The sequence below is a fragment of the Protopterus annectens genome, chromosome 12.part0, assembly GCF_019279795.1.
Source record: "Protopterus annectens isolate FY-2018-M chromosome 12.part0, PAN1.0, whole genome shotgun sequence".
Taxonomy (NCBI): domain Eukaryota; kingdom Metazoa; phylum Chordata; order Ceratodontiformes; family Protopteridae; genus Protopterus; species Protopterus annectens.
In genome coordinates, this window is record NC_056746.1 from 1411854739 (window position 1) to 1411867844 (window position 13106).

Genomic DNA, 13106 nt, shown 5'->3' on the forward strand with positions numbered 1-13106 from the left:
GCTCAAGAGTTTCTAGTACCCATCAACTGTAAAAAGCAGCCAAGCCAAATTGGAGGATCAGCTCTGAACCCAATTCTAGAGGAACAATGAAAATGGACAACACAGATGGAACATCATGGTGAGTACATAAAAAGAACCATGTACTTACCATAACTTTCCATCTGTGTTGACCATTTTCATTCTTCCTCAACTGATGGATTTGGATCCGATCCATCAGATCCAACTTGGTCTTTGTAAAAGCTTGTAGCAACTTAAAACTCTCGAGCTTCTCCCTTAACAAGAAAGCACCAACCCCAATTACCTCAGATCTTGTTTGCCAGGTATAGTATAAAGTAATTATTCTTATATAAAGAAATATAAAAGTAAAACATAGAAAACGATCTAGAGAAGGCTATATCTGGAGCTTTATTATGGTTGGAATATACAACATTTTTATATGTATATCCACTCACTCTTCCAGAAAAAAACATAAGGATGGGGGTTGGTGGGTGGGGATTTGAGGATGAATGAAAATAGACAACACAGATGGAACATTATGGTAAGTATATAACATCTTTATCTGATGTACATTTTTATTCCATCCTAAACTGATAGGACAGAGTCCTCAGCTACCTAAATCCCAGGGTGGATGCAAGAAAGGATTTTCTTAAGCAACACTTAGCCAAATGATGCTCTACGTCTTGATACCAAATCCAATTTGTAATTAGTGATAAAAGTATAGGGGGAACCCAAGATGCTGCTGTACATATATCATCCATGGAAGCTCTTGAAAGAAAAACAGAGGAAGTTGCTATGGACCTGGTTGAATGAGCATGTATCTGTTTCAGAAAAGGGATATACAATTTATTGTAAACAAAGGATATGAGCTTGTAAGCCATCTGGCTAAAGTGACTTTGGACACTAGTTTACCCAGCTTCACATCTGCAAATGAAACAAATAACTGGTCTGTACTTCTGATGTCCTTTGTTCTATGTATATAGAAGTGCAGTTGCCTATGAACATTCAATAAATGTAATAAATATTAGCCTTTGTTTAAAAAATTTGGAAAGAAAATGGTAAATTGATGGACTGGTTAATACTGGACTCTAATACTACTTTGGGCAGAAAGGATGCACTAGTTCATAGTGTAACCCTATCTTTATGAAAAATTAGATATGGGGGCTTCACAAACAAGGCTTGAATTTCAGAAATTCATCTGGCAGAAGTAATGACCAGCAATAATAAATTTTTCCAAGAAAGAAATTTAAGACTACAGTCATGATCAGGTTCAAAGGGTGGATGGATCAAGGCTTGCAGTACCAGATTAAGATCCTATGGAGGAGTAGGATCATTAAATGGAGGTTTTTAATGGAGCATGCTTTGCAAAAAAAGTTTTACAAAGTTTATGGGAAGTGAGTGAGGAACTATCAAATACAATATAGAAATTTGAAATTGCTGCCAAATGAACTTTAACTGTTGAAGAACTGGCTCCTTGATTAAAATGTAGTCAAGAAATAGAGAATGCTATGAATAGGGGCAGAAAAAGTGTTGATATGATTTTGAATAGCCCAGTGTATGAATCTTTTCCATTTACTAGCATAAAGTTTCCTTGTAGATGGTTTCACGGAAGATAACAAAATGTGGCAAACAGGAGATGAGAGCATTGGTTGCCTGGCTATTACTGGAAATGGAGAAGCCAAACCATCAGCTTGAGATTGGGAAGCTTTAGATAAATCATGGCTGTCAGATGAGACAGCAGATCTAGAACTGGGTCCAGAATCCAGGGTTGATGAATTAAACAAGGCCATAGGAAGGGAAACCAAATCTGTCAAGGCCAATAGGGTGCAATGAAGATGACTTTGCTCTTCAACCTGACAGCTCTCTTTAGGAACTGTGGAATCAAAGGAATTGGGGGATAAGCTTAAAGTGCATCCCTCAGTGACTCCCCCTGTGGGGAGATTAGGGCAAAGTGCCTGCTGCACTTGTTGTTCAGGGGAGATGCAAAGAGATTGCAGCAAGGCTGGCCCCATTGTCAGAAAAATCAATTCCGCTGTATTCTTGTTGAGGGACCACTCATGAGACAAATGAGCCCTGACTGCCGACCAAAGGGGAACAATCAGGCCTCATTTCAGGAGCACTGAAAAGGTTTACCAAAGAACAAATTTCTGGACTCTTGGTTCTGTGGGCTACCTCTGCCATGAGGGTGGAGTCTAATATTTGAATACCCCCTCTGACCCTGGGGGATCTTCCTCCATGTGTGCCCTGGAAAGATCTTTGGGATTTTCTGGACCACATTTTACCATTGCCTCGATGATTCCTTGAAAAGGATCTTTGGGGAGTGAAAAACATACGCCAACAGCAGAAAGTGTCTTTCCATCCTTCTCACACCTAGACAGTGTCTTTTACCTTTGGGCCAAAAAGAGACATGCCGTCAAAAGGAGCAGTGATGAACGAAGAATTAAAGGGCTCCACAAAATCACATAAATGCATCCAAGCATATCTGCTAATGGTGAACCCTGAACCTGCTGCCCTTGAGGTTCCTTCTTCTATATTAGAAATGAGCTTCATGGAGGAGTTAAATTTCAATTGTAGGGTAGCCAACTGAGAGATTACAGATGCTTTCACCTCGTCAGAAACAGATCCTGAGAGGGTGTCTGATAGCTCCTTAATCATATCCCCTCTGTAGTCTTGTGAAGTGTGCCAAATAGTTCAGAGACCTTAAGGGGAGATAGCTGAAGCATAGACATGCTTCCTAAATCTGTCCGTTAGCTGAGACTCTTTGTTGGAGGGATGAACAGAGGAACTTTCATCTGCAAGTTCCTTCTTAGTGACCACCACTATGAACATCAACAGGCATATCATTGGACCAAAACTGTTTAGCCTCTGGAGCTCTCATGATTTTAATGCACTTCCTGGGAACTGGCTCAATGATGTCTTCCCATGCCCGCCATGAGACCAAGTTAATGAACTCATCAGTAGGCAGGGTCACAAAGGAGGTAGATGGTCTGGTAACCGATCCCCTCCAGTAGTACAAATTCTTCCAGTGAAGAGTTGCTGGACTTCCAGCCACCCCTCTGTTTCAGGATTTCTAGGATGTCTCTAAATGAGACATCAGGAGGTGACTATGGGGACCCTTCAGCCTCATCAAAATCTGTATCCTTGATGCAGATTCAGGGGAATCTAAATGCTTCCTCTTACATGTTTTCTTCTTAGGGATCTCCTCAGCGGATACTTTGGGAAGGTGTCAGAAGAATTGGTGATCCCATGATGGGATATCTGGGGTTTTGGTATTGGCTACCCATGTGGACAGGATAGCTGAGACTCCAGGTGCAGAGACAAGACAGATATAGACAAAGGATCCAAGTGGATAGGCACCGTCTGAGTCAAGGATCCAGACAGGGCTCTCTCCAAGGCTGCAAAGGCAGACCGCCATGTCAAAGGATAGGCTCCTGGATCCAAAACCACAAGTCTCTGATCCATGATCCTATCCTGCTCCAAGGACAGTCCACCCCAAGGCTGAAGTCAGTGCAGAACTGACAATTGCCAAGGCTCCATAGCACAGAGATGGCTACAAAAACGTAGGAGCTGAATGAAGCACCTCAGACCTGACAGGGTAGGATCAGCCCTGAAAGCTCTCCTGATCCGACTGAGCTAAAGAGCTCAGATCAAGCTTCGGATATGAGGATAAAGGTACCCACAGATCTGAAGTCAATGGGCCTGGGTGCCTTGGATCCAAGGGCTCTGAGACCTTGAAAGGAGTCAGAGGAGGAATTGACAAAGTTGGAGTAGTGGATACACGGATGTCCTGACCCAATGGGGTAGGAGCTGAAAGGATAACTGGCTGGCTCTGTGCTGAGAGGATCTCTCTCACTAACCTCTCCACATCCTCTTCCGTAAGGCTTCTGGAAGAGTGAGTGGAGATCCCTGAAGGAGATTTTGGCCTCACAATGGGGTAGGAGCTGAAAGGATAACTGGCTGGCTCTGTGCTGAGAGGATCTCTCTCACTAACCTCTCCACATCCTCTTCCGTAAGGCTTCTGGAAGAGTGAGTGGAGATCCCTGAAGGAGATTTTGGCCTCACTGAAAAAAAGGAGATGGGACCCTGGTTGGAACTGGGTCCACTGAAGGTGAGTATCTAGTTCTGGGCAAAATTACTACATCCGCAATTCTTTATGCCAGATCTGAGGGGGCCTGATCCAATGTGTCTTTAAATTTCAAAGGTTTTGGATCTGAAGAGTCAGTCAGATCCAAAGACTCTTTACTTATATGTTTCTGATCAGAAGAAGTCAGATCCAAAAATGTTGGTCTTTTCTTTTTTGAATCTGATGTAACAGATGGATCCAGAAAAGATCTTTTAACGGACTTCTCCGAAGTCTTAGAAGAGGCTGTTGAGGTGCTTGGAGAAGTAGGAGACATTTTCCTTGGTTTTTGAGAAGAAGCACCAGCTAGTCCCTCGCTAAAGGAGGACAGAAGTAATCCCTTCAAAATAAGTTAGTTCTTGCATTCAACCAGGGCCCTTGGGTTTAACGCATGTCAAATAGAACAGCTTTCTTGGAGATGGAGTCCAAAACAATACACGCAGAGTTTGTGCGAGTCAGACAGAGGGCTTTTCTGACTGCATTTACCACATTTTTAAAGCTCGCAGGCTTTTCTCTTTTTCCAACATCCTAAAAAAATGGATGTTAGGAACAAAACACTAACAACACATACACTGTAAAACTATAACTATAAGAATAAGGTCTAATTAACAGTAAACTATTTTTTTTGTTGTTATAAAAATGAAAGAAGGGGAAGAAAAATGAAAAACTACCTACAAAAGTAGCTAAGAGCTAGAACAAATGTTGGAGATAGAGAAAAAGGGTAAAAGGGAGAAAATTACTAACAATAGTAATTTACAGAATGCACTAGTACATAACAAAAGATAATCAGGATAAACAAAAAAGTAAGAGATTAACAAGAAAAAAGCACTTGTCTACACTTAAATCTTGAGAGTCTACAACCAAGAAATCCCAATCCCTCCAAGATACATGCTCTAGGGACCTAAACCTTGTCACCACAATAAACAGGACATGCTGGAGGGATAGATTCCTGTCCCAGAGACTTCCTATACTCTGGAACAAGCTACCTATCTATATCAAGCAAAGTTCCTCATTAACATTCTTCAAAAAAAAAAATCTTGATAAGTGGTTGAGTAATAGGAAATACACCCCGGGGATCACTTCTGTAGCTCTGCTTTACAGGGGCACAGGAAATTAACTTTCTTGGGTGGCATATGCCAGAGAACCTTGTTGGCTAGGCTTACTTAGGCCCTTGTGCCGATAGCCTAGTACCTACATATGAACCTATGTCTTTCGCTGTGAGGCAGGAAGTGAGATCTGAGGTAATTGTTTTTTTTTTTTTTTTCTGGGTATGGGAGAAGCTTGAAAGTTCAAAGTTGCCATGAACTTTTGCACTGGCTGAGTTAGATCCAATAGATCAGATCCAAACCCATCAGTTGGTGACAGAATGAAAACTGACATTGTCAGATTTTTTTTCCCAAAACACCTTAGTAAGTTCATGAAGCTTAAAATAACAGAGACACATTATAAGTACAAGGAGTTAATAAGGAGACAGTCAGGTAGAGATCTCTGTGGTCTTTCACCAGATAGTTGAACAAGCAAAATCCACCCTCTTTCACTGAAATAGCTATTCTTTCTCCATTTTTATTGCATGCATGCATTCGTGTGTATATGTGTGTTTATCTCTTGATATCTTCATTATAATGAAGTGCTCTACCCTGGTAAACAAACATTCATAAATGGTCCATTCTTCATTGTGTCTTTCCCTGTTACAACTATTCTGTATTTCCACCAGTCTTTTTGTTTGGATGCCAATATGTGTTTTCACTGATTACACTAGCACTGGACTGCAAAATAATTTATTTTACTGTTAAGTTGCATTCTCATTCAGATTGAAAGTAACCAGTGAAATCATCAGAGCCATCTCAGTAGTAGAGCATTTCTCTTTTTATTAGTTTTCAATATTAATCCAAGAAAATGTGTTTTATGTGTGCATTGCTTTCTTTGTTGATTTTTTTTAATAGAAAAGGGTAGAAGAAAAATAGGGTAACAGTGGAAGAAAGAGGGATGTAGGATCCTCCGTTAGGAATAATTAGTATAAAAATGCAGTAAATATATCATGGAAAACTTTAACTCACTAGGTAAGCATCAGTCATCCTACATAAAAAAATGCAGCATTAACAGTGATTCAGCTTTTATGTTTTTTTCCCCTGGGGAAAATTAATTAATAACTAGCATCTGTATAAATGTCAATAATATTACTAAGTCTTGAACATGGACAGTTTTCCATTAGTTCACAGAGTTAAATCCGAATAACTTCAACCAAGATTAACACATCTGGATGATGTAGGTGCATCAATATTTTTTCCAGTATTTTCTGATCATTTAACTGGTCAATGTATGCAAACTTTAAAACATGAAAACTTGTGAGGAGATGATAAAATTAGGGAATGGTGTTCCAAATAACTTTATACACATGCTTAAATGAATGTTGTTATTCCATAATGTTTTCAATATTTTCCAATATAGTCCACAAACAAACAAAGGTCAGTCTGCAAGTATATCTCCCAATCCCCAATTTCTCTATGTCTATACTGTCAACAAACATTTGGGGTGTTGGATTCAAACTTATCACATTTGTCATGGGTAAGAAAAGCAAATGATATCTTCAAGCTAAATATGTGTAATTCTATAGGACATTAAAGATCTTGCTGTAAATAAAGCACCTTTATATTTGGTATTCCAGTATTTGAAAAATGTTTTAGGTACAGTGAAATTATGATTATGACTCCCTTACAAGTTTATATAAATTTGATATGGAACACATTTGAAAACTACAGTGGTTAAACAAGTCACTCCATGCATCCACTATGGGAGTATCACAATGGTGACCTAGCAAAGCAGATTAAACAAATAAGATGTATTAAAATAAGAAACATTTTATAAGGAATCAGATTAGGAAACTGTAAGTCAATAAGATGTTTATTCTTCATAATAATATCAGACATCCATGTTTACAAGAGAACCACAATAGCTAATTATTTTAATAGTAAAACAGTGAGTTTTGCCTTTCTGTAAAGTGTTTAGAATCCCATTCTGAAAGTATATAAATATCAATTGTGTTCTTAAGAGAAGTGTTATTTTTATTTATAGAGATCTGCAGATCTCTCTGGATGATATTTATGCTTCTAAATATCTGAGGTTTTCCGTTCGTTCTCTATTTACCATTAAACACAAATTTGCATTTACAGTTTAAAGATTATACCTGAGACATTGATATCAACTTTAAGATTCAAGATATTATTAAATAAAAGTAAATTATCAAAATGTTTGTTGAGAATAATGGATAGCCTGGGAATAAAGAGTAAAATGTCATCTGGCTAGAGTGTAAAAAAAACTATGCACAGCAGATCAGACCCACAACATTTTTTAGCACAAATTCTTCTATACAGTCATTGTCAATTGAACATTACATAGTTCATTCAATTCCTAACTTTCCTTATATTACATTCCTCCTTAAAAACATTATTCTGCATGTATCATTCCCGCAATTCACATTTTCTCTGTAATTTGCTCCTACCCCTACATAAAGATCCCACTTTGAGTTCTTTTATATCTGTTACTATATTCACTACTTCTAGTATGGTTGGTTTAGTCTTTAATTTCCATGTTCTAGTAATTGCTTTTTTGGCAGCCACCAGAATTAAACTCAGCAAGGCCTTACTATGTCTAGGCAATCCTGATTCTGTAAAATAGCTCAAAAAATAATTTCCTTAATTACACCAATTTGCTCACCCAGTATTTCTGACAGAGTTGTCTGCAGGGAACTTTTTCAAATTTACCAACTAATTACACCCCAAAAAATATTTTTCCAATTACCTTTCTTCCCCATCACACCTCCAACATTTACAATCTACCTGAGAAAATTTTCTTTGGAGTCTCACAATAACATTGGGTAAGAGTTCTCTTCGGCTATAATATTATCTGCTCCAATATTGGTTGGGAGGGTGGCCTAATGGGTAAGGTGTTTGCCTTACAAACACAAGGTGCGGGGTTCGAGTCTCACAAGGGATGATTGGCTAGGCTTAAAATGGCTCGCAAGGGCAGTTAGCTTAGTACTAATCTATGAACCTATGAACCTAATACCATTATAAATAATAGAAAGGTAAGTGGCAACCCTGCCCAATGCCATATTTAAGCTAAATTCTCTGGGAAATATAAGGTCTTACTTTAAATCAAATGTACATGTCAGAATAAAGATTGTTTCTAACTATAATACATAAATGTAGAAAATTAAGCTTATTCAAAACAAAAAAGGCCAAAATAGTGTGTCAAATGGTTTTCTCCACCTAAGAAATTAAAAATAGTGCAGTGTTACTGACGTTAGTTAGATCAACTATACTTTGCACTCTTCTCCCACATTTTTTTATCTATGCTAGATAAATGCATACTGGTTAGGATGAATTGTGTTTGTAATATGTTTTAATTCTATTAAAGCAGTCTGTTATAAAACTGTTGTAAGCCATACAAAGTAGAACTGAGAAACTGTGATAATTATTAATGTAGACTTGATCTTTAATTTAGTAGCACATAAATCATGCCATTCTACTTAGCTATATCAAAAGAGTGATTTTTCAAATTCCCTACATGAGTTTCAACTATCTTTAAGCAATTCTACTGCTCTATTTGGTAAACGTTTATACATTTTGATAGACAATCCACCATTACCACATACCTTATATCTCTTCAGAGATTTCATAATATTGTTTATATCCTCAATAGCAATGGTTTGAATTAAGTTCTTGTTAAATTCAGTATACAACTGATTGTTAGAATTTCTATATAAAGTGAAATGCCTTCAGAAGAACATACTTTCCTATTAATGCTAACTTTATATAAATAATTTGAGTCCTTGTATATTTTTCTTTCTCTGCACTAGAGCATATATTGAGTATTAATCTGTTATAAAAAATTGAAAACAAATACTCTTTTAAGTTTCTCATTTAGAAAATATAATCTGAATTTCTAAGATCTCACTTAGTCTAAGTATTAAAATACTTACAGAAGGTAAATAATCAAGGCTATTACTTTTTCAGAATGTAAAAAAAAATATTCAAAAAATCTGTGGTTACAAAGATTCAGATAATCTGGGACTGCAATCTTTTCAAACCAGCAAACAGTTTAGCATTTAACTAACATTTTAATTAAGTGAAATATTATTAGATATCTAAAAATTAAACCAAGAGTTTTTTAATGATATATACAGTTTAGGAAGGATGATAAAAGTGGCGACAGGTGTTAAGGTATCTTAAACAAATTAATTCTATATATGTATTAGTGAACAATCAGAAGCTGTTAAGTAAATCTGATGCAATAGTTTAATACCTCTGCAATCTAAAATCATAATAATCTTTCTTCAAAGTATGTATTTAGAGCAAAATGTGTATATTGTAAATAAAATGATTATATTTTAAAACATCATTAGATGGTTAAAATTGACTATACAGTAATTAAAGATTGTTAAATTAATTAGTGTTGTTTGAGAAAATGCAGATATTTGCCAGTACTTTACCTACTAATGTCACTTCACACATGGTTTTTCTCTTAGATTAAGGTAAAAAGCTTATTAAGCCATTTTGATATAGATTCATTTATATGAAAGAATTAGAGGGTTCCCATTGTATTTTCAAGGACAGTATCTACAATTCTACACTCCTTTGGAACTGAGAGAATGTAAGTATGATTACAGAGAAGCATAAAGTACAAAACTGCTTTGTCTCAGAATATTCTCTCTTCAAGTTACAATGATCTCAGAGTTAGTATACACAAGTAGTGTGGGGGTATGGTGGTGCAGGCTCCACACATTTTTTGGGGGGTGAAGTGGGTCCATTTTCCTGGAAAATGTCTTAAATGTATAACATTAACTTTCAAAGTTCCCTTTTACTTATGTTAAAACACTTAACATTTTCAAAAAAAAAAAAAAAAAGGTATCAAAACTTGCATTATTTTCAGACTTCTTCTCTTAGGGACCAGCATTAACATCTACCAGATCACTGTCATCATCATCATCAAATAATGTACTGGCCAATCTAAATTCATTGGAATTGGTTTGCCTAAGATAACTACATATCATTTCCTTTCTCATTAAATACAATAAATCCTTCTTGATTTTGTTAAATATATTCTAATTCAAACAAGTGTGACTCTTGTAAGCGAACATGGTCTAGACTTATTTACATCAAACTGATGAACATCTGAATTCTGTTTGAGGATCACATAACCCCTTAGTATTACAGGATACTAGCTTTATGTCAAGATTCACTTCTAAAATCAAGCTCCAGCTGACGGAGGAAAATGAAAGAAAAATAAAATCAAGCTATTAAAACAGAAATAAGAAGATGTGGTAATACGCATCCTTGAGGTCTATAGAGCACATCCAATCGCTCTCCTCAGAAGGGGAGGATAGATTGAAGAGTGACCATTCGGAATTTTTCCTTGGTTACTGACAGGTTCAAGCGGGAAAGGTCTAGGATGGGTCTCAGATCCCCAGTGTTTTTTGGCACCAAAAAGAACCTGGAGTAGAACCCTAATCCGAGCTGGTCTTGGGGGGCGGGCTGGATGGCTCTTTTTCTTAGCAGATGCTGTATTTCTGCGGCTGCGGCCTCCCTGTGATCGGCTGGTACATCGGGGAGGTTCTTGGATTGGGGGACATGGAGAATTGGTATCTTGTACCCTCTGGATATGATGCGAAGCACCCAGCGGTCTGTTGTGATGGACTCCCATGCCGCTAGATGCTTTGAAAAACGCCCCCCGACTGCTTCCAGTTCCGGCTTCTCTGGACCCGAAATTTCTCGGAAACCCTCTGCCCCTAGGGCGACATCCTCCCTGTCCACCTCTGCCACGGTAGGACTGGTTGTCCGGAGCTGGTTGGGAATGTTGTGATTTTCGGAACCACATCTTCTTCTGACCCTTTTGGTTCCTTGAAAAGGACCGCTGGGGAGCAGAGAAGCGGACTCCGACAGCAGACAACGTCTTCCCGTCCTTCTCGCTCTGGACAAGCATTTCGCGAACTGTTTTGCCAAAAAGGGCAGAACCATCGAAGGGGGCGTTCGCGAAGGATGCTTTAAAGGGCTCCGTAAAGTCGCAATGACGGAGCCAGGCGTGACGTCTCATGACTAGGCCTGCTCCGCTGGCCCTAGCGGCTCCCTCTGTGGCGTGGGACAATAGCCGCATAGAGGTGTTAGAAATAGATCTTAGAGTGGCCATTCGGGTGGAGAATAAATGTTTATCCTCCTCCGACATGGACTCAGGGGGGGATGCAGCGTATTCTTTGATAAGATCCTGCTGCATCCTGATGACATGTGCCATATAGTTCAGAGACCTTACAGAGAAGGTCGCTGAATTAAAGACTCGCTTCCCTAAGCGATCCATCAAATGAGACTCTTTGCTCGGTGGATGGACTGAGGACTCTCCTGAGCTAATTCGCTCTTTGTGGCTGCCGCCGTCAACATGGCATCTACAGGGGGGCCCTTACTCCAATGAGACCGGTCAGAGGGGGGGCTAAGAATCCTATCCAGCCATTTGGGTATTGGCTCCACGGTGTCCGGATCCTTCCATGCCCTGGTGGTAATAAGGTCCACCAGGGATCGACTGGAGGGGACACCCAGGAGGTAGATGGGCCTGCCTCGAATGCCTCCAGAAACACGGACTCGTCAGATGAAGACTTGGGGGCAGACCACCCACCTCTGATTCTTAGCATCTCCATGATGTCTCCAAAGGAGACATCCTCAGGGGGTGATCTTGGGGAGCCTTCCCCTTCCTCCAAGTCCGTGTCTTCGGTTAAGGACTCACGGGAGTCCATGTGCCTCCTTTTGCACTTATGCTTGCGGGGAGCTTCCTCGGGGGGACTGTCCGAGGAGCCCTCGCCAGCGACATCTTGTTCCAACGGAACTATCTGTGACATCGAAGCAGGCTGTCCCTTTGGCCGGGTAATGGAAGCCTGGCCCAGCAGAGAGGGAGTGCAGGGAGGAGTCGATGCAAGGGCCAGGGGTCCGGATGCTCTCAACAGAGCCCTCTCCACAACATCGAATGCCGAGGGAGAGCCACTCTCCAATGGATCCGAAAGTCTGCTCCCACTCGGATCCGATGAAGGGATCGGAGCCGGCGCTGACCGTCGGATCCGAGGACCAGTGTGCTCCGACCTGGACGGAGCCGAAGGCACACTGAATCCCCGGATCCGGCTCGGACCACGGCTCCGAGGTCGATCCGACAGACTCGAGGGTAGGGTCGGATCCGAAGCACACAGTACTGTCGGCGCCGACCCACCCCCGGCTCCAAGGCTGCTCGGCTCCCAGCGCTCCGAACCCGGGTAGCGGGTCGGAGAAGGAGCAAGTGGGTGGAAAAAAGGTGTCGAGCTCCCCTGAGGGGGTTAGCAAGAGCACTCCCATCTGCAGCTGGGCCTGGATGAACCTTCGCATCATCCGGTCCAAGTCTGCATCAGATAAACTAAATGTGGATCTCGAAGAGGCCACTGAGGCAGGCCTGGAGTGCCGCCTCGATGACCTCAACGGAGATCGGGTCTCCTCTTCCTCGGGCCCCGGGGAGAAAGAAGGGGATCGGAGCCGAGGAGGAGGAGACCTAGAAGCAATGGAGGGAGAAGCCCGCTTCGCTGGCGGGGCCGAAACGGAGGTCTCGGTCCGCCGCTTTTGGTGCTTCTCCCTCCTGGCCTCTCCTCTCGGAGGCAGGGGGGCAGGAGTGGCAACCATCACAGGCTGTGATGGAGCCACAGGAGTGGTAGAGGAAGCGGGGGCCGAAGCCGAATCCGGGGGTAGAAGTCCCGCCAGGACCAGCTTCGACCTCCGCTCTTTCAGTGCCCTGGGGTTGAACGCTGCACAGATAGTACAGCCCAAGGTGAGGTGTTCAACCTCAAGGCACGAGCACAGTGTGGCCATCAGCCGGGGAGAGCTTATGGCCACACTCGGTACATTTCAAAAATATGGCTTTTGGGGCCTCAGCCATTCCCTTTTTTTTTTTTTTTTTTTTAAAGCAAAGAAAAAAACAACTACACACA